The sequence below is a fragment of the Sus scrofa genome, chromosome 7 (genome assembly GCF_000003025.6).
Source record: "Sus scrofa isolate TJ Tabasco breed Duroc chromosome 7, Sscrofa11.1, whole genome shotgun sequence".
Lineage (NCBI taxonomy): Eukaryota > Metazoa > Chordata > Mammalia > Artiodactyla > Suidae > Sus > Sus scrofa.
This window is the reverse complement of record NC_010449.5, coordinates 95,169,310-95,192,346: the sequence shown is the minus strand read 5'-3', so window position 1 is coordinate 95,192,346 and position 23,037 is coordinate 95,169,310. Positions and strand designations below refer to the sequence as shown.

Below are 23,037 nucleotides of genomic sequence, written 5' to 3'. Positions count from 1 at the left end.
TCCATGTTATCGCAAAAGGCAGGGTTTCATTTTTTTTAATGGCTGAGTAATATAAATTATGCATACATACATAGCACATCTTCTTAATCCATTCATCCACTGATGAGCACTTAGTTTTTTTCCATTCTTGGCTACCGTAAATAATGACTTACTAAACATGGAGATGCAGGTATCTATCTTTTCACATTACTATTCTTTGGATAGATACACAGAAGTGAGGTTGCTGGATCATAGAGTGGTCCACTCCTAATTTTTTGAGGAATCTGCCTACTGTTTACCACGGGGGCTGTACCGACTTGCATTACTACCAAGAGTGTATGAAGATCGCCTTCTCTCCATATCCTCACCAACATTTGTTATTTCTTGGCTTTTTGATAATAGCCATTCTAGCAGGCATGAGGTGACATCTCACGTGGTTTTGATTTGCATTTCCCTAACGATTAGTGATTTGAACATTTTCTTCATATGTCTCTCAGCCATCTGTATGTCTTCTTTGGAAAATTGTCTATTCAGATTCCGTGCCCATTTTTAAATCAGGTTGTTTGGTTTTTGTTGTTGAGTTGTATGAGTTCTTTATATACTTTGGATATTAATCCCTTATCGGGTATATGATTTATAAATATTTTCCCCACTCGGTAGGTGGTCTTTTCATTTTGTTGATTTCCTTTGCTCTGCAGAAGCTTTCTAGTTTGATTTAATGTTTACTTTTGCTTTGGGTGTCAGAGGCAAAACATCATCATCAAAACCAATGTCAGAGCCCCTGTGATGGCTCAGCAGGTTAAGAATCGGGCTAGTATCCATGAGGATGTGGGTTTGATCCCTGGCCTCGCTCAGTGGGTTAAGGATCCGGCATTGCCACAGGCTGCAGTGTAGGTCGTGGACATGGCTCAGATCTGGCATTGCTGTGGTGTGGAGAAGTCCCGCAGTTGCAGCTCTGATTCAGCCCCCAGCCCAGGAACTTCCATATCCCTCAGGTGTGGCCATTAAAAAACAAACAAACAGCAACAACAACAAAACGATGTCAACAAAACGATGTTTCCACGTGTGTTTTATTCTAGGGTTTTTTGGTTTTCAGGTCTTAAATTCAAGTCTTTAACCCATTATGAGTTAGCTTTTGCGTGTGGTGTAAAATAGTGGTCCAGATAAATCTTTTTGCCTGTAGCTGTCCATTTTCCCCAGCACCATTTATTAAAGAGACTGTCCTTTCCACATCATATGGTCTTGCCTCCTTTGTTCTAGGTTAATGAACCATATATGTGTGGGTTTATTTCTGGGCTCTCCATTCTGTTTTATTGATCTATGTGTCTGTTTTTATGGCAATACTATATTGTCTTATTGTAACTCTATAATAGTGAAATCAGGAAGCATGATGCCTCCAGTTTTTTTTGGTTCTTTTTGAAGACTGACTTGACTATTCAGGGTCTCTTGTGGTTCCATACAATTTTGAGGATCCTTTGTTCTACTCCTGTGGAAAATGTCATTGGAATTTTGATGGTGATTGCTTTGAATATGTAGATTGCTTTGGGTGGTATGGACATTTTAACAATAGTTCATGAGCATTGAATATCTTCATTTTTTTATGTCTTCAGTTTCTTTCATTAATGTCGTCTGCTTTTTAGTGTACAGGTCTTCTACCTCCTTGAATAAATTTATTCCTAGGTATTTTATTCTTTTTATACAACTCTGTGTGGGATTGTTTCCTTAATATCTACTTTTGAGGATTTCCCTTCGTGGCTCAGTGGAAACAAATCCTAGCATCCATGAGGACACAAGTTCAAGCCCTAGCCTCACTTGGTGGGTTAAGGATCTGGCGTTGCCTTAAGCTGTGGGTATAGGTTGCAGAGGGATCAGATCTGACATTGCTGTGACTGGTTGTGGCTGTGGCGTAGACCAGCATCTACAGCTCTGATTTGACCCCTAGCCTGGGAACATCCATATGCCTTGGGTGAGGTCCTAAAAAAACCAAAAAAAAAAAAAAAATCCACTTTTGATAGTTTATTATTAGAAACATAGGATTTTTTTTTTTTTTTTTTTTTTTTTTGCCTTTTCTGGGGCTGCTCCCGCGGCATAATGGAGGTTCCCAGGCTAGGGGTCTAACTGGAGCTGTAGCCACCGGCCTGTTCCAGAGCCACAGCAACACGGGATCTGAGCCATGTCTGCGAACTACATCACAGCTCACAACAATGCCGGATCCTTAAGCCACTGAGCAAGGCCAGGGATCGAACCCGCAACCTCATGGTTCCTAGTCAGATTCGTTAACCACTGAGCCATGACAGTAACTCCTTTTTTTTTTTTTTTTAGAAACATAAGATTTTTATGCATTAATTTTATGTCCTGCAACTTTACTGAATTCATTGATCTATTCTAATAGTTTTTTTGGGGTAGTCTCTAAGGTTTTCTATATGAAATATGTCATTTGCAAATAGTGACAGTTTTATCCCTTCCTTTCCAATTTGGATGCCTTTGTTTCTTTTTCTCACCTAATTACTCTGGCTAGGACTTTCAATACTATGTTAAATAAAACTTGTCAGAGTGAGCATTCTTGTCTTATTCCTGACCTTGGAGGAAAAGTTTTCAGCTTTTCAAAGTTGAGTATGATAAATGTGGGCTTCTCATATATGGCTTTTCTTATGTTGAGCTTATGTTCCCTTCATACCCACATTGCTGAGAGTTTTTATCATAAATTGGATGTTGAAACTTTCAAAGGGTTTTCTGCATCTATTAAGATGATTACATGATTTTTATTCTGCATTTTGTTAATGTGGTGTATCACAATGATTGGCAGATACTGGCATATCATATTGAACCATCCTTGAATCCCTGAAATAAATCCCGCTTGATCATGATGTATGATTCTTTTAATATATTGTTGAATTTGGTTTTCTAATATTTTGTTGAGAATTTTTTGTATCTATGTTCATCAGGGTTTTTGGCCTATAATCTTTTCTTAGGGTGTCCTTTACTGGTTTTGGTATTAGGGTAATGCTGGCCTCAAAGAATAATTTGGAAGAGTTCCTTCCTCTTCACTTTTTTGGGGTATTGAGAAAAAAGCTATTTCGCCCTGGACTTTTATATGTTGAGAGGTTGGTGGTTGCTGATTCAATCTCCTCACTAGTAATTGGTCAGTTCAGTTTTCTCTTTCTTCATGTTTCAGTCTGGTAGGTTGTATTTTTTTATGAATTTATCCATTTCTGCTAGGTGGTCAATTTTTTGGTGTATAATTGTTCACAGTAGACTTTTATGAGCCTTTTCTATTTCTTTGGTATCAGTTGTAATGTTTTGGCTTTCATTTTGTATTTTAGTTGAGTCCTCTGGTTTTTTTTTGTTTTTTTTTTTTTTTAGTATGTCTAACTAAAAACATTTGTTGGTTATGTTTATCTTTTCAGAGCCAGCTCTTAATTTTGTTGATCTTTTTTTTATTGTCTTTTTAGCCTCTATTTCATTTACTTCTGATCTGATCTTTATTATTTTCTTCTTTCTACTCACTTTGCACTTTACTTTTGTTCTTTTCCTAGTTCCTGTCAGTGTAAAGTGAGGTTGTGTGAGGTCTTTCCTGTTTCTTGATGTAGTTATCAATGTGAACTTCCATTTTAGAACCCTTTTCATTTCATCCCACAAGTGCTGTGTTTCCATTTTCATTTGTCTCAAGTATTTTTATTCTCCTTTGATTTCTTCTTAGACTCTTTGGTTGGTCATCAGCATGTTCTTTAATTTCCATATATTTGAATTGTCTTGTTTTCTTCTTGTAACTGATTTCTAGTTTCATGTTATTGTATTTGGAAAACATCCTTGACCTGATTTCAATATTGTTAAATTATTACGACTCATTTTGTGGTCCAACATATGATCTATCCTGGAGAATATTCCATGTTGAGTTGAGAGAATGCATATTCTGTTGCTTTTGAATGAATTCTCATGTATCTGTTAAGTCCATTTTGGCTAATGTGTCATTTAAAGTTTGGTGTTTTCTTATTAATTTTCTGTCTAGATGCTCTATCCATTGCTGTAAGTGGTTTTTTTAAGTTTCTACTATAGTTATATCACTGTCTACCTCTTTTTAGATCTGTCAATATTTTCTTTATATATTTAGGTGTTCCTATTTGGGGTTCATAAATGTTTAGAAATGTTATATCCTACTGTTGAATTGACCTCTTCGGAATTGTCATAAGTTTTTTTTTGGTCTCTTATTACAGTTTGTCTTAAACTCTATTTTGTCTAAGTATTGCTACCTCACCCAACTTTCTTTTTGTTTCCATTTGCAGAGTACCTTTTTCCATCCCTTCCCATTTAGTCTGTTTCCTTACATCTGAAGTAAGACTCTTAGAGACAGCATCTATAGACAAGTCTTGTCTTTTTATACATTCAGCTACTCAGTACCTTTTTTTTGAGACTCTAGCCTATTTACATTTAACTATTGATGTGCATGTATTTATTGTCATTTTGTTAATTATTTTCTAGCTGCTTTGTAATCTTTTTCTCTTGCTCTCTTTTGTGATTTGATGATTTTCGGTATTGGTATGCTTAGATTCATTTCTTTTTATCATTTGTATATCTACTTAGGTTTTTTGCTTTGTACTTACCATGAGGTTTTCATATGGCTTCAACTCATAACAGTCCTTTTAAAGTTGATAGCAACTTAAGTTTGAAAACAATCTAAAGCTCTAAACTTTTACTTACCCCCCCAACATTTTATGTTTTTATGTCAAAATTTAATCTTATTTAATCTTATTTATTGTAGATAGTTGTCTTTACTATTTTTGTCTTTAATCTTCATACTAGCTTTATAAGTGGTTAGTATATCACCTTTACTACATTAGATTACTCCAAATTTTATTATATTTTTACCTTTACTAGTAAGATTTGTACACCTAATATTTTTTCTGTTACTAATTGGCACCCTTTTGTTTTAGCATAAAACCCCTTTAATATTTCTTGTAAGGCCAGTCTAGTGGTGATAAACATTTTTGGCTTTGCTTATCCAAAAAATTTTTATCTTGCCTTCAATTCTGACAGGCAACTATTGCCAGGTAGAGTATTCTTAGTTGCAAGGTTTTTTTTCTGGCATCACTTTGAATATATCATGCCAGTCTTTTCTGGTCTGAAAATTTTCTGTTGAAAAATCTACTGATTATCTAATGGAAGTTCCTTTCCACAGCACAAGTTGTTTTCCTCCTGCTGCTTTTAAGATTCTCTCTTCTACATTAATCTTTTTCCTTCCAGTTTTATTGAGATATAACTGGCATAGCACTGTGTGTGTTTTTAAGGTATACAGCATAATTATTTGATTTACATACATCATGAAGTAATTATCACAATAAGTTTAGTGAACATCCATCATCTCATATAGATACAAAATTAAAGAAATAGAAAAAATATTTTTCTTGTGATGAGGACTCAAGATTTGCTCTTAACAATTTTCAAATATGTACACACATATGTATTCATATATATATATATATATTCATATATACCATACGGTTGTGTTAATTATATTTATCATGTTGCACATTACATCCCTTGTACCTAGTTCTCTTTTTTTGTGATTCAGTGTTTTTATAAATTATAAAACATTGGCTGTATTTCCTGTGCTGTACAGTAAATCCTGGTAGCTTATTTATTTTACACATAGTAGTGTGTACCTCTCAATCTTCTATCCCTGTCTTGCCCCTAGCCCCCAGCTGGTAACCTCTAGTTTGTTCTCTATATATATGAATCTGTTTCAGTTTTGTTATATTTGTTCCTTTGTTTTATTTTTTAGATTCCACATATAAGTGACAATATACAGTATTTGTTTTTCTCTGACTGATTTAACTAAGCATAATACCCTGTAGGTATATCCATGTTGCTACAAATGGCAGTATTTCATTATTTCTTATGGCTTCTTGGGTTTATCTTGTTTGGGACCCACTGTGCTTTCTGTAGCTTGATACCTGTTTCCTTTTTTAAGTTTAGGAAATTTACAACTGTAATTTTATCAAATACATTTTTGACCCATTTTTCTGTCTCTTCTCCTTCTGGAACCCCATAGTGCAAATGTTGGTGTGCTTGATGTTGCCTCAGAGATCACTTAAACTGTTCTCATTTTTGTTTTTCCTTTTTGCTCTTTTGTTTGAGTGATTTTCATTATTCTATCTTCCAGATCACTTATGAATTCTTCTGTATCATCTAGTCTTCTTTTAATTCCTTCTAGTGTATTTTTTTCATTTTAGTTATTGTATTCTTCTGATTTGTTCTTTACTTTTTCCTTTTTTTTTTTTTTGAAAATTGAAGTATTGGTTTACAAAGTTGTGTTAGTTTCAGGTGTACAGCAAAGTGATTGTTATACACATTTTTTTTTCAGATTCTTTTCTCTTACAGGTTATTGGAAAATACTGAGTGTAGTTCCCCATGCTATACAGTAGGTCCTTTTTGTTTATCTATTTTATATTCAGTAGTGTATATATATATTAATCCCAAATGCCTAAATTCCCCCATCCCTATTCACCTTTGGTAACCAAAATTTGTTTTCTATGTCTGTGGGTCTATTTATTTTGTATATAAGTTCATTTGTATCATTTTTTTGAGTTTCCTCATATAAGTGATAATATATGTTATTTGTCTTTGTCTGGCTTACTTCAATTAGTATGATAATTTTCAGACCCATGAATTTTGCTTCAAATGGCATTATTTCATTTTTTTATGTCTGAGAAATATTCCATCATATAAATATACCACCTCTTCTTTATCCATTCTGCTGTCAGTGGACATCTAGGTTGCTTCCATGTCTTAGCTATTGTAAATAGTGTTGCAATGATCATTGGGGTGCATGTATCTTTTCAAATTACATTTTTCTCTGGATATCTGCCCAAGAGTGGGATTGTATGATCATATCGTGGTTCTATTTTTAATTTTTTAAGGAAACTCCATGTTGTTATCCATAATGGCTATACCAATTTACATTCCCAAAAACAGTGTAGGAAGGTTCCTTTTTCACTGTACCCTCTCCAGTATTTATTATTTGTGGACATTTTTATGATGGCCATTCTGACTGGTGTACAGTGATAACCTCATTGTAGTTTTGATTTGCATTTCTCTTATAATTAGTGATGTTGGCATCTTTTCAGGAGCCTTTAGGCCATCTGTATACCTTCCTTGGAGAAACGTCTATTTATTTTATTGAAGTATAGTTAATTTACAATGTTGTTTTGATTTCTGCTATACAGCAAAATGATTGTTATACATATGTATACTATTTTTAATATTTTTTCCATTATGATTTGTCATAAGACACTTAATATAATTCTCTATGCTATACAGTAGGACCTTGTTTATCAGCTCTATGTATGATAATTCTGCTAACCCCAACCTCTCATTCTATCCCTCCTCCAACTACCTCCCCTTGGCAACCACAAGTCTGTTCTTGTCCATGAGGGTTTCTGTTTCATAGATAGGTTCATTTGTGCTATATTTTAAATTCCACATATAGATGACATCATATGGCATTTGCCTTTCTCTTTCTGATTTATTTCACTTAGTATGATAATCTCTAGTTCCATCCATGTTGCTGCAAAAGAATTATTTCATTCTTTTTTATGACTGAGTAATATCCCATTGTATTTCAGTACCACATCTTCTTTAACCATTTATCTGTCAATGGACATTTAGGCTGTTCCAATATCTTGGCTATTGTGACTAATGCTGCTATGAACAAAGCATCTTTGTATCTTTTCGAATTAGGGTTTTGTCTGGATATATGTCCAGGAGTGGGATTGCTGGATCATATGGTAACTCATCCTTAGTTTTTTGAGGAATATCCATGTTGTTTTCCATAGTGGCTGTACCAACTTACATTCCCGATAGTGTAGGAGGGTTCCCTTTTCTCCACATCTTCTCCAGCATTCGTTGTTTGTAGACTTTTTCAAATAATGGTCATTCTGACCAGTGTGATGTGGTTCCTCATTGTAGTTTTGATTTGCATTTCTCTAATAATTAACAATGTTGAGCATCTTTTCATGGTTTTTTGGGGGGGGGCCATTTTTGGAGACATGTCTATTTAGGTCTTCCATCCATTTTTCAATTGAGTTGTTTTGTTTTTTTTGTTGTTGTTGTTGATTTGTACGAGATGTTTATATATTTTGAGGATTAAGCCCTTGTAAGTTCTGTGGAAAATGCCACTGATAATTTGATAGGGATGGCATTGAATGTGTAGATTGCCTTTGGTAGCATAGTCATATTGACAAAATTGATTCTTTGAATCCAAGAACACGGTATATCTTTCCATCTGTGTCATCTTTAATTTCTTTTACCAGCATCCTGTAGTTTTCAGAGTACAGGTCTTTTGCCTCCTTAGGCAGATTTATTCCTAGGCATTTTATTCTTTCTGATATGAGATGGTAAATGGGATTGTTTCCTTAATTTCTCTTTCTGATCTTTTGTTGTTAGTGTATAGAAATGTAAGAGATTCTGTGTATTAATTTTGTATCCTGCAACTTTACTGAATTCATTGATGAGCTCTAGTAGTTTTCTGGTAACGTCTTTAGGCTTTTCTATGTGTAGTATCAATGTCATCTGCAAACAATGACAGTTTTACTTCTTCTTTTCCAATTTGGATTCCTTTTCATTTTGATTACTGTGGCTAGGACTTCCAGAACTATGTTGAATAAAAGTGGTAGAGAGTGGACATCCTTGTATTTTTCCTGATCTTAGAGGAAATGCTTTCAGCTTTTCACTGTTGAGTATGATGTTAGCTGTGGGTTGTCATACTTGGCCCTTACGTTCCCTCTGTCCCCACTTTCTGTGGAATAGAGTTGTTGTTTTTTTAATCATAAATGAGTATTTAATTTTATCAAGTTCTTTCTCCATTTACTGAAATGATCATATGGTTTTTATTCTCTAATTTGTTAATGTGGTACATCACACTGATTTGCAGATATTGAAAAATCCTTGCATCCCTGGGGTAAATCCCACTCAGTCATGGTGTATGATCCTTTTTAATGAACAGTTGGATTCAATTTGCTAGTATTTTGTTGAAAAATTTTGTGTCTGTGTTCATCAGTGATATTGGCCAGTCATTTCCTTTTTTGTGATATCTTTGCCTGCTTTTGATATCAGAGTGCTGGTGGCCTCACAGAATGAATTCAGAAGTGTGCCTTCCATTGCAATTTTTGGGAATAACTTGAGAAAGATAGCTGTTAACTCTTCTCTAAATGTTTGATAGAATTCACCTATGAAGCCATCTTGTTCTGGACTTTGGTTTTGGGGCGTTTTTATGTTACTGATTCAATTTTAGTACTGGTATTTCGTCTGTTCATATTTTCTACTTCTTTCTGGTTCAGTCTTGGAAGATTATACCTTTCTAAGATTCTACCTTATCTATTTCTTCTAGGTTGTCCACTTTATTGGCATATTGTTGCTTGTAGTAGTCTCCTATGATAATTTGTATTTCTGTAGTGTCAGTTGTAACTTCTCCTTTTTTATTTCTAATTTTATTGATTTGTGCCCTCTTTTTTTTTCTTGATAAACACGGTTAAAGTTATGTCAATATTGTTTATCTTTTCAAAGAAACAGTCTTTAATTTCATTGATCTTTTCTGTTGTTTTGTCTCTATTTCATTTGTTCTCTAATTTTTATGATTTCTTTCCTTCCACTAACTGTGGGTTTGGTTTGTTCTTCTCTAGTTGCTTTACTTATAACATTAGGTTGTTTATTTTAGATTTTTCTTATTTCCCAAGATAAGTTTGTATTGCTATAACGTCCCTCTTAGAACTGCTTTTGCTGCACCCCATAGGTTATGGATTGTTGTGTTTTCATTTCCATTTGTCTCTATATATTTTTTGGTTTCCTCTTTGATTTCTTCAGGGATCCTTTGGTTGTTTAGTTGCATATGGTTTAGCCTCCACGTGTTTGTGTTTTTTTGCAGTTTCTTCTTGTTATTGATTTCTAGCCTTATAGTGATGTGGTCAGAAAAGATACTTGAGATTATTTCAGTTTTCTTTAATTTCCTGAGGCTTGCTTTGTGTCCCAGCATGTGATCTGTCCTGGAGAATGTTCCATGTGCACTTGAAAGGAATATGATTTTTGCTGCTTTTGAATGGAATGCTCTGTTAAATATCAATTAAGTCCATCTGGTTTAACGTACATTTAAGGCCTGTGTTTCCTTACTGGTTTTCTGTCTGGATGAACTTTAACACTGATGTAAGTGGGATGTTGAAGTCCCCCACTATTACTGTGTTCCTGTTCTGTCAATTTTTCCATTTATGTCTGTTAAAATTTGCCTTATATATTGATGTGCTCCTATGTTGGGTGCATACATATTTATAGTTGCTATACATCTTCTTCTTGGATTGATCCCTTGATAATTATTTTGTTTCCTACTTTATCTCCTATAACAGTCTTTATATTAAAGTTTCTTTTGTCTGATATGAGAACTGCTACTCTAGCTTTCTTTTGATTTCTATTTGCTTGGAATACCTTTTTCCATCCCCTCAGTTTCAGTCTATATGTATCTCTCGATCTGAAGTGGCAACATATATATAGGTCTTGTTTTTGTATACATTCAGCCAGTCTATGTCTTTTGGTTGGAACATTTAGTCCATTTACATTTAAAGTAATTATGAATATATATGTTCTTATTGCCATTCTGTTAACTGTTTTCTATTTATTTTTGTACACTTTTTTCCTTCCTTTCCTCTCCATTCTCTTGTGATTTGATGACTTTCTCTAGTATTGTGTTTAGATTCCTTTTTCCTTTTTGTTTGTATCTATTATAGATTTTTGGTTTGTGGCTACTGTCAGATTTTGATATAGCAGTCTGTATGTGTGTATATATAATATATATACAGTTGTTTAAGTTGCTGATATCTTAACTTCCAGTGCATTTCAAATATCCTGCATTTGTACTTTTCTCCTCTCACAATTACTGGTTTAGATATCACATTCATGTGTGGATGATTTCCTTCCTTTACTCTGTGTTTGTCTTTACTGGTGAGGTTTCCCATTTTGTAATTTTCTTGTTTCTAGATGGGGCTTTTTCTTTTCTGCCTAGAGGAGTTCCTTTAGCATTTGTTGTAAAGCTGGTTTGGTGGTGATTATTTTAGCTTTTTTTTTGGTCTGCACATCTTTTTTGATGTCTATGTCAAATCTGAACAAGAGTTTTCTTGGCTATATGTTTTTCCCTTTTATTATTTTATATATTGTGCCACTTCCTTCTGGCCTGCAGTTTCTGCTGAAAAATCAACTGATTACCTTATGAGAGTCCCCTTGTATGTTGCTTTTTCCTCATTGATTTTAATATTTTCTCTTTACCTTTAATATTTGTCCATTTGGATATGTGCCTCAGCATGTTCCTCCTTGGGTTAATTTTGTTTGGGAATCTCTGTTCTTCCTGGACTTGGGTGACTTTCTTTTCCCATGTTAGGGAAGTTTTCAGCAATTATCTGTTCAAATATCTTCTTAGGCCCTTTCTCTCTCTTCTCCTGCATAATGCAAAAGTTGGTGTGTTCAACATTGTCCCAGAGGTCTCTTTGTCTCTTTTCATTCTTTTTCTTTATTCTATTCTGCAGCAGTGATTTCCACAACTTTTGTCTTCCAGCTCGCTTACCCACTTGTGCACAGAAGAACTTATGTGTGCCCACTAAGAGTGGAGTCTCTGTTTCCCTCAGTCCTGTGGAGCTTCTGCAATCAAGCCCCTATGGCCTTCAAAGCCAAATGCTCTTGGGACTCCTCCTTCCAATACCAGATCCCAAGACTGGGGAGCCTAACATGGGGCTCTGAATCCTCACTTATGTGGGGGGAACTTCTGCAATATAATTCTTCTCCAGTTTGTGGGTTGTCCACCTGGGGGCAGGGTGTGAGATTTGATTATATCTCAAACGTGTCCCTCCTACTGTCTCATTCTCTTTCTTCTTTATGTTTATGGATGTAGAATATCTTTTTTGGTAGGTTCCAGTCTCTTTTTAATCAATAGTTGTTGAGCAGTTAGCTGTGATTTTGTGTTTGTGAGAGGAGGTATGTTCAAGGTCCTTTTACTGTGCCTCTGAGTCTAACGGTTCTTTTTTAAATTTTCTCATTCATTGCTAAAATTCTTACTGTGTCTATCCTTTTCCCTAATTTAGTATTCTTATTACTAATGCTTTGAATTATTTATCTGGTAAATTGTTATTTCTGTTTTGTTAGGGTTTTTTGTTATTATTTGTTTGTTTTTGTCAGGGGTTTTCTCTTATTCTTTCATTTGAAATGAATTCCTGGGTCTTCTCATTTTACTTAACTTTCTCTGTCTGTATAAAATTAAGTGAAACAGTTACCTGTCCTGATTGTTAAAGTGTGTCCTTTTGTGAGAACATCCTTGTACCAACTATGTGTGCCTAGTGGCCTTGAGGAGTGAGCTGGATCTGGCATGAGCACCACAGAATAGGTAGGGGCTGAAGTGTGTGCTTGCTTTGGGCTGGGATAAGTACTGGAAATGGGCAGAGTCTTGAGCAGTTTCAGTCTGCTTCCTCTACCTTCTTTCAGGACTAAGCATACAAGTGCATATTTTCACAAGTGGAGTCAAGGTTTCATAGCCCTGCTGTTGGTCCCTCTGTTTTTCCAACCAGCTAAGGAGACTCGTCCTCTCAATGTAAGACCCCAAAGTTAGGGGAGGGGCCCAATATGTGGATTGAACTGCTCACTCTCCAGGGAGGATCTAAAGACTGTGTAACCCCCTCTTTCTTCTGTTTCCTCTCCCAGAAGTGCAGGTCCTTATCTGGTTGCTTCTTTCCCCTTCTTATCTATTTCCTTGTGGATTTTTCTTACATCCTTTGTTGTTTAAGAGTCTCTGCCAGTTTCCAGTTTGTTTTCAATGAGAAGTACTCCACAGTAGCTGTATTTTTTATGTGTTCAGAGAAGTAGGGTGTAGGTGAGCTCTGCCATCTTTATCTCCTTCCCTCTTTTTCCTTAACTGTCTACTCTCTAGTTATAATGTGTCTTGTGTGGATTTCTTTGGGTTCATCTTATTTAGAACTCTCTGGGATTTCTGGATCTAGATGTCTGTTTTCTTCCCCAGGTTAGGGAACTAACTTTCTTTTCTTTCTTCCTTCCATCCTTCCTTCTTTCCTTTCTTTCTTTCTATGTTTTAAGTCATGTTTATTGAAGCAGAATTTACATTCAGTAAAACTCACCCTGAAATTTGACAAATGCAATAACCACAATAATCAAAGTGTAGAACAGTTCTTCATGCACACCCCCCTCAAAACTTAGGCAACAAACTCCTCCCTTATCCTTAGGAATCTATCAATCTGTTTTCTGTCAAAGAGGTCAAAGTAAATTTCTACCACCATGAAAGGGACAAAGAAAGCAAAAATCTCTATTCTATATATATCAACCACCATATATTCAAATATACTGTATCTCCTTGAAAAGATTCTTTCAAGCATCAGCATTGAATTTTGTCAGCATTCTGAACTGGACCAAGCCAAGTTGCAACCATGGCTGAAAAGCCATTATTTCTTCAAATAAATTTTCTGCCCCTTTCTCTCTCTTCTTCCATGACTCTTACAATGCAAATGATTATCCACTTGATGTTGTTCCATAAGTTGATAAAGCTAGATTTAAATATTTTTTTTTTATTTTTTGCTGATCTGATTGGGTGAGTTCCATTGCCCTGTCTTCATGTTCACTGATCCTTCCCTCTGCATCAAGTACTGTGATACTGAAACCCTCTATTATATTTCTCAGTTCAGCTACTGTATTTCTTTAGCTTTGTGATTTCTATTTGGTATTTTTTATATGTTCCATCTCATTGTTGAAATTCTTTTTTGTTCTTGCATTCTTCTCCCCTTCTTCATGAGCATCTTTATGACTGTGTATTGGAAGTCTTTATCAGGTAGATCACCTATCTCCATTTCATTAAGGTCTTTTTATGAGGTCTTATTTTGCTTTTTCATTTTGAAAATTTTACTTTGTTTTTCATCTTCCTTGACTCTATTGGTTTCTATGCATTAGATAAAGCAGCCATCTCTTCCAGCCTTTAAGGAGTAGCCTGATGTAGAGATGAAACTTACTTGTTCTACCCTCCCTTGGCTCTCATTTTTTCTCAAACCTTTGTTTGAGTTCTGAGCCCAAGCTTATTATTTAATTTTATATTATTTTATTTAATTAATTTTTTTCTTTTTACAGCTACACCTGTGTCATATGGAAGTTCCCTGGCTAATAGCTGAATTTTGGATCTGCAGTTGCTGACCTACACCACAGCCACAGAAACATGGGATCTGAGTTGCATCTTTTGCTTGTGGCAAAGCCAGATCCTTAATTCACTGAGCAAGGCCAGGGATCAAACCTGCATCCTCACAGGTGCTATGTTGGGTTCATATGCTGAACCATAATGGGAACTTTTATTTTATTTTTAATAGTCTCTAGTAGTTGAAGGTGTAACAAGACCTATCCATGTCCTAAAGGGGAGGATTTCAGTCAGCACCTAGATTTGGGCTAATTGGAAGCCAGACCTTCAGGCAGCAGCTTTTAAATTATGCAAATATACCCCTCTCAGGGGAAAACTGGGAGATAGGCATTTCTCTTTGCTTTCTCTGTGCTGAAACCTGATAGCTAGTTAAGATCTGTTTTTTGTTTGTTTCTACCAATCCACTGGACTTATGAACACAAGTCCCACAGGCCACTAGAGCCATGCAATCAAGGGGCATCCCCGGAGTAGCAGCCTTAAAGACAGGGTACCAGCCATAAAAACTGAGACACCAGATACAGGTTCTATTACAGGAGGTAATGGTGCTCTGGGGAGCAGCAGAGGGAGAGTGTGAAGATAGCACCTGTCCTCTGAGGTCTCTGGAGAGGATTATAATTGGCTGTTAGATGATGATTAATTAGAAGCTACCCCTCAGGCCACAGCTATGAAGACAAGCTGATAGGCCTCTTTCTAGGAAGACCGAACACCTCTGTCTGCTGCCTCTTTGCTGTGCCCTAGGAATAATGGCCAGGTAAGAACTCTTTCTCCATCTGTTATGGTCCTGTGGTCCCTGTGGACATAAACCCCACTGGCCATGTGGGCCAGATCTAGAGGTGTCCCTTAGGCAGGAGCCATAAAAATTGGGATGCCAGACAAGGGTACAAGCTCCTTTCTGGGAGATACCAACAAGCAGGCGCAAGGCAGAGGGAGAACACGAAGAAGCATCTGCTGGCTTTCATCTTTGGACAGTAGTTCAGTAGATCCCTGAATGTATATTAAATGAGATGCCTGCTCCTCAGGCCATTGCTTTAAGATGAACTGATAAGCCTCTTTCAAAGAAAGTCTGGGTGCCTTTCAGTTGGCAGCCTCTGCATTGAGCTCTGGGATGGAAGTGACTGCACCTAAACCCTTTAAAGGCTGCTTCTCAGTTCACTATAGCCTTGTATGTCTCATGGATACAAAGCCTCATTAGCTTTCTTTTTAAAATTTTTTTTTCCTGTAAGTTTTCTACTGTGCAGCATGGTGACCCAGTTATACATACACATATACATTATCTTTTCTCACATTATCATGCTCCATCATAAGTAAATAGACATAGTTCCCAGTGCTACACAGCAGGATCTCATTGCTAATCCATTCCAAAGGCAGTAGACTGCATATCTTAACCCCAAGCTCCCCATCCATCCCACTCCCTCCCCCTCCCCCTTGGCAACCACAAGTCTATTCTGCAAGTCCATGATTTTCTTTTCTGTGGAAAGGTTCATTTGTGCCTTATATTAGATTTCCAGATATGTGATATCATATGGTATTTTTCTTTCTCTTTCTTTTTTTTTTTTTTTTGTCTTTTGTCTTTTGTTGTTGTTGTTGCTATTTCTTGGGCTGCTCCCGTGGCATATGGAGGTTCCCAGGCTAGGGGTTGAATCAGAGCTGTAGTCACCGGCCTACGCCAGAGCCACAGCAACACGGAATCCGAGCCGCCTCTGCGACCTACACCACAGCTTACAGCAACGCCGGATGGTTAACCCACTGAGCAAGGGCAGGGACCGAACCCGCAACCTCATGGTTCCTAGTCGGATTCGTTAACCACTGCACCACGACGGGAACTCCTCTTTCTCTTTCTGACTTCACTCAGTATGTGAGTCTCTAGTTCCATCCATGTTGCTGCAAATGGCATTATTTTCTTCTTTTTTTATGGTTGAGTAGTATTCCATTGTGTATACATACCACATCTTCTTAATCCAATCATCTGTCATGGACTTTTTAAAGCCTCATTGACTTTCAAAGCTGGATGTTTTGGGGGCTCATCTCTCAGGTGTAGGTCTTAAAAGCTGAGAAGCCAGATATGTGATTCAATCTCTTTGCTCCTCAAGGAGAAGATCAGGTTTGTGAGTTTCCTCCTGATTGTGGGTCACTGTGCTGGAGGGTGGGTTTATGGAGAGACTGTATTTCAGCCTCTCCTTCCCATTTTGATGTGGGTTTTTTTCTTTTCTCCTTTCCCATGTGTAGGAGTCACTCAGTTAGTTCTTGGGCTTTTTTCAGAGCAGATTTTCCCATATGTAACTGCGGATTTGGCATGTTCATGTGAAGAAGTGAGCTCAGAATCCTTCTACATCACCATCTTGAACTGAGCCTTTTATTCTGGTCTTAAGGATTCAGGAGTGTGAAGGGAGAATGGCTCTGATCACATGAAGACACAGAGGAGAAGAGGCTCATTGTGGGAGATTAAAGATGGTGCAGATTCTTTGACAAGTCTCCCACTGAGAGACGGGGTGTGTTTGTTTCCCCTCCCTATGCCTCTGGGCTTGACAAAACATGAGGAAATGACACTAAGCTATTTCTGAACCTACCCTTTAAGAAGACCGCCAGTGTTGATCTTGACCTCTTAGAGCCATGTACCATGTTAGCCCAACCGCTGGCTAGAAAGAGCCCAAGTAGAATCTCTGAGATGCTATAAAGGGGAATGGACCCTGCCAGGCTCAGACTTCCCCAATTCCCACTGATAGGCAGGAACATGAGTGAAGTTGTCTTAGACTTTCCAAACCAATCCAGCTGAGTACCACTGAGTCACCACAGTTAATGCTGCATGGAGCTGAAGAGTCACCCAGCTGAGCCCTGCCCAAATTCCTCACCTGTGAAATATATAATAAAAAGGTGGTGGTTTTAAGCAATTAAGTATGAAGTAGTTTAAGTGGCCATAGATACACGGAACAGTGGCTGAAGGACGAGGTCCTGGCCAGAAACACGGACTCCTAGGTGTCCTGCTGCAACCTCGGCAGTCAGTCCAGAGGCATTTGGACTTTTGCCTGGGTTTATACTTGGGAACCGGGCTTGTTTTGTTCCTCTCAGTCTGTTGCTTTAGCAAGCAGACTGCAAGGACCTTGGGCATGGTTTTCCAACAGATGGGTTTAGAACTATAAGCTGAAAGTCTCATTTTTGTCTTTTGATTGCCTAAAACAGGGACCAGCTTTGAAATCCAAGACACCTATCTGCTCGCTGGTAAGGATACAAAACTGGTAGCAGATTATTACAGCAACATCATAATGAGATCTGATTAGACCAGGGTGTGAAATTAACACTGTTGCAGTTTATCCTAAGGAGGAGAGTGTTAGATACAATATTTAGAAATTGGTCTTAAAGATTTTAATTGGCTTCCACTAAGCAAATACTTCTTGGTTTAAAAAAAGGAGAGCCTGAAGGTAGGGTGGGGTGAAGTTGAGAATTACCAGCCACTGTGAAAATGGCTACTCAAAAGGTAACCCTATCCTCCTCTCACCAAGAACCCCACCTGGCCAGCCAGGTTTGGTCAGCCATTCTCCACCTACCAAGGTGCAGCAAGGCATCCAGGTAGCCTGCGCCAGATGACCCCTTCACCTGTATTGTACAAGAGAGAATGTTGAAGCGCTTTTAAAGTTCCCTCTGCTAAGCATCCCCAGAAGAGATGGCTTCCTCTTAGTCCTCTGGCCTTTAGGGATAGTTTTGTCTTTCCCTGCTCCCAGCCCCACCTTATCTATGGTCCAGGGCTGGTGATACCCGCTGTCTCTAGATGCCTATGGTGAGGGTCCAAACAAACAGGCCATGCAGGGACCCCATCGGTGGGGACCAATACAATTGAGAAAGTAAAAATTACTTTTTTTTTTATGGCTGTACCCGCAACATATGCCAGTTTCCCAGGTTATGGGTTGAGTCAGAGCTGTAGCTGCTGGCCTACACCACAGCCATAGCAAAGCCAGATCTGAGCCACATCTGTGACCTACACTGTGGCTCGTGACACCAGATCCTTAACCCATAGTGAGGCCAGGGATCGAATAGGCATCCTCCTCACGGGTACTAGTTGGGTTCTTTTTTTTTTAGGGCTGCACCTGCAGCATATGGAGGTTCCCAGGCTAGGGATCAAATAAGAGCTGTAGCTCTTGCCCTACAGCACAGCCACAGCAACTTGGGATCCGAGCCGAATCTGGGACCTAAACCACAGCTCATGGCAACACCCGATCTTTAACCCACTGAGCGAGGCCTGGGATCGAACCCATGTCTTCATGGATACTAGTCAGGTTTGTTAACCACTGAGCCACGACAGGACCTCCACTAGTTGAGTTCTTAATCCATGGAGCCACAGTGGGAATTCCCAGATTAAATATTGGCTCTGAAATCAGAGGCCTGGGTTTCCATCTCAGCTCTACCATTCACCAACTATTTCACTGTAAACAAATTATTTGACCTCCCTATGCCTCGGTTTCTTGCTTTTGTAAAGTGGGGGCAATAATAGCACCTACCTCACAGGACTGTTATGAGTACCCAGTGAGCAAATGCATGTAAAGGAATTATGTCCCTGATACAGATTATGTGTGAATAGATTATGGAGGAGAAGGGGCTGAAAACCATGATGCATGAGGACAGGTTGAGAGAATAGAGAGTTTTTTATCCTGGGGAAGAAACAACACTGGGGAGACTTGATATTTTCCAACTTTTCAATATATTAATGGATATTACCTGGGAAGAGAAGTGTATATTAGTTTGTGTATAAAGTGGTAGGCCTGGGAGAAGTTACAAAGATTAAAGGGAAATGAATTTTCCCTGAATAAAAGGTTCCCAGGCTAGGGGTCAAATCAGAGCTGTAGCTGCCGGCCTACACCACAGCCACAGCAACTCAGGATCGGAGCCGCGTCTGCGACCTGCACCACAGCTCACAGCAATGCCAGATCCTTGACCCACTGAGCAAGGCCAGGGATCGAACCAGCAACCTCATGGCTCCTAGTCAGATTTGTTAACCACTGAGCCACGACGGGAACTCCAGGAGGCACTTTTTAAAAAGAGGAAATGGAAAGATAAAATGTGCTGTCTCAGGAAGTAGTGAGCCCCTCATCAGTGGAGGTGCTCAAACCCAGGTAGCTGAACTTGTGGCTGGACGATGAAGGGACTGCCTGCTGGGAGATAGGACAGTAACTCTGAAGGTCCCTTTCCATCTTGAGTCTGACTCATGACTCCAAGTTCATGTAAAGAGAGCAGAGTTCGCTAGGACAGGTGAGGGGGTGGCATCTTTTTAAAGAGGTTCCTGGCCTGAATTTTTTCTTGGCTTCAAGCCCCAGAAACTACACAATCATCACTGATCAACTATCTTGGAGACATAATCTATTTCCTGTAACTTGCATCCACTGCTCCCAGTTGTCTCTAGAACCACAGAGATCAAGGCTGGTTTCTCCTTTACATTAGGGTGGGTCAAATACTTAAAGATGGTGACCAGCTGTTCTGTATTTCCAAGCTCGAACTCCTACCCCTGACCCAGTCTTTTCTCTTCTCTCTCTCTTTTTTTTTTTTTTTTTTTTTTTTGCCATTTCTTGGGCCACTCCCGTGGCATATGGAGGTTCCCAGGCTAGGGGTCCAATTGGAGCTGTAGCTGCCAGCCTACACCAGAGCCACAGCAACTCAGGATCCGAGCCGCATCTGCGACCCACACCACAGCTCACAGCAACGCCAGATCCTTAACCCACTGAGCAAGGGCAGGGATCGAACCGCAACCTCACGGTTCCTAGTCGGATTTGTTAACCACTGCGCCACGACGGGAACTCCCAGTCTTTTCTCTTTTGAGGTAGCATTGCTTGTTTCCAGTGCATGTAAATGTACTTCAAGTTCCTACTCCACCTGGAATTTTCACTGTTAAGCTAGATTGTGTTTATGGCACATGCTTTAACAGGCATAGCCTCATTCATTTGATATGTCCCTACGTGGGGCTGAGTTTATCTTTGTACCAACTAAAATAAAACAGTTTGCTAAACATATTCATTGCCTTAGGATGGCAGAGCAATGTTTAAGCTGCTTAAGAGAGCTAACTGTGTTGAAATACCCCTAAGCGCTTTAGAAAAATTACTAGGTCAGTTATAAATCCATTCCCACCTCTTCACTAAGACAGGTGACTGAAGGACTCTGCCTCCAGGCCACTTTATTAGCCATGTCTAGCTTGCTATTTGAACTTGAATAAAACTCCTTAAATGTATTTTCTCAGCGTGTTCACTCCCAGGAACACAGAGCAGGTGAAGATAGGGGTGTGTATTCATTACGGGAATGGTGTTGGGGAAGGAACTGGCTTCCTTGGATTTGGCAATGGGACCTGAGGGCCACTCATTCAAATGTCTGCCTACCAGTCGAGTGACATAAACATGTGCCGTGAGCTGGGAACACGTAAGGCAGTAGGGGGTGGAAGTGTCAGCTGCGCAGAACTCGTGCCCTCCTAAGCCATCTATACTTTGGCTAAGGGAGGTGGATTTGATTGGCGGAGAGTCTTTTTTGGTGATTCTTTTTTCTTACATGCTTAATTATAGAAATGTGTAGCAGAAGTGCAGCTGGGGGGGGGCCTCGTTGGCGATTCAGAGGTGTTCTAGTAAGATCTAAAAAAAAAAAGTGGGCGATCAGCCCCTTTGGAAGACAGCACTTTTGTTAAGGAAAGGGAGCGACGGGTCATCCCCAGAACGTGTGTTGAGATCCCTTAGGGAAAGCATTCCTCTAGACACTGAGTAAGGTGCCCTAAAGCTTAGGGGATTTTGTCTGGGAGATCTTTTAGGTTGAAAATGGGTTGCAAGAGATAGAACTTGAAGGACAAAATGAGCTGCATGTATTTGAAGGTGTGGCTGTCCTGGCCGAGGAGGCTCTTTAAGAGGCATAATGAGAGGTGCTCATTTAGAGCATCTGATGGAAGGGCCTGTGTTCCCAGGACCAAAGGCAAGTGCGCTGAAGGCAATATGAGAGGCGTAAGGAGAAACGGGGAAGGGAGAGCTGTCTTGTGTCTCAGGTGTATGACTCAGATTCTCTCAGGCATGAGAAGAGATGTTGGACTGTCAAGGATGGAGGCCTGGAGGGGCTAATCTGACAAGGAAACGGAAGGGAACGACACTGGCAGGCTCTCCTGGGGACAGGCAGGAGGTCCGCGGAAAGGAGCACAGTAAGGGGACAGAGCGGTAGCAAATAAAAGCCAGGTTACGATGATCTCAGAAAGACAGTGCCTTCAAGTCTAAGCTGCAGATTATCTAAAGGATGCAGAGGACAAGCAACCCTTTAACTTCTCTCTGGACAGCACGGAAGGCGGGTTGTGATGCAACATGAGGATTGAGGTCAAGGTTCCTTAACTTTGGGCAGGTAGGAGGGCAGTCGGGAAATTTCCTTGTCTTGTAACTTTGAGGTTTGGTAGGTTCTTGGCCATTGGGGTAAGCAGGCTGGCTGAACTTGGAAATGAGCGAGTGGAAGTCAATGCTCCTAGCCTGGGACCAAGTCTCCCAGTCTTTGTACGCCTGCGTGGCCACTCACTGTGGGCCTGGCTGAGGGCTCCTCCGCAGCCATCCAAACCAGCAGCTCCTCAAGGTCACCAAGGTCATTCCTTGCCCACCTGGTAACTCGCCTCATGTCATTAGTGGTGGTGAGGACACTTCAGTCACAGCTGAGTAACAGAGGAATTTAAAATAGCCAAGGGCAGAAAGTTCCATGCAGAGGGGCTCTAAAGTAACTTTTTAGTAAAAAGAAAAAGTTCCTATTTTACCTAAGCTCCCTTTAGCTGTAATTTCAGTCCATCTCTCCCTGCGAGGAGCTCTGATCAGCTCGCCTGTCAAAACAATACTCAGGTATCTGGACATGGTTAAGAGCCTTGCACTGTAGCACCTGTTTCTTTTAATTATTAATGGGGTATGGATATCCTATTGTTAATGCTTTCTTCAAAACTCTGCTTCTAAGTCATCGCCTGGAGAGTTGTAGTGTTCCTGCCACAGATCCTGGGGATGCAGCCCGGTGGCCCACATTTTAACAAACCCTCCGATGATTCTGATGAAAGCGCAAGTTTGAGAGTCGCTGTTCTAAAATACACAGCAAAGGGTTAAAAGCACCTGACCGACATTAAGCAGCATGGACAAGCTCCTTCCAGCTCTCCCCTCCCCTTCTCCTCTGTTACAGGGTCAAGACTCTCTCCTGGAGAAACAATGTAAAAGCCTCAACATGTTAGAGCTGGAGGACAAGGAGAGACGGGTTTATCGAGTGACTGCAATTTGCCAGTCACTGGCTTTTCACATATGATCCCACTTAATCCTTAGGACAAAGTGAGGCTATTACTATTTTACCAGATAGGAAACCAAACTCAAAAGATTTTAGGTTATTTACCCAAAGACACAGCTGTTCCATAATGGATGGAATTTGAGTCCAAGACAAAAGTCTTTTTTTTTTTTTTTAAATCAGAGTATGATTCCTTGTAAATGGTGTATAATTCATAGGAAAAAGTTATCCAACACAGTTACTTGAATAGATCTACTGTGAGATGGGAATCTCTTCAGCTCATCATCTTAGATTTAACTAAAGGCAAATTGCTTACCCCTGCTGGGCCTATTGCCTTTGCCCTTGTACTGTTTCTATCCATCTGGAATTAGTATCCAACCCAACCCAATCTGTTTCTCCCCTGCAGCAGACTTGGAGCACAACCAATCAGCCCCTCCAGTCAGCTCGAGGCCGAAGACCCTCCATCAATGTAGCTCAGTGGCATCTTCTCCCAGGAACACCCAACCCACATCCAAGCCCTTCAGAAATAATGTAAAAACCCTCTAGACCAGGTAAGAATCATGGTGTACAGACTTGCTTAGCTTGCTAATCAGAGCATC

General features: G+C 39.3%; 1 long non-coding RNA gene across 5 annotated transcripts in view; it reads left to right on the top strand.

The window, feature by feature from the left end:
* Nucleotides 1-23,037, top strand: part of LOC110261627 — a 35,551-nt gene that overhangs the window by 5,323 nt on the left and 7,191 nt on the right. For all 5 annotated transcript variants that reach the window (XR_002346001.1, XR_002346002.1, XR_002345999.1 and 2 more), the window contains exon 4: nt 22,845-22,989. This is a non-coding gene — a long non-coding RNA (uncharacterized LOC110261627). The remainder of the gene's footprint in view (nt 1-22,844; nt 22,990-23,037) is intronic.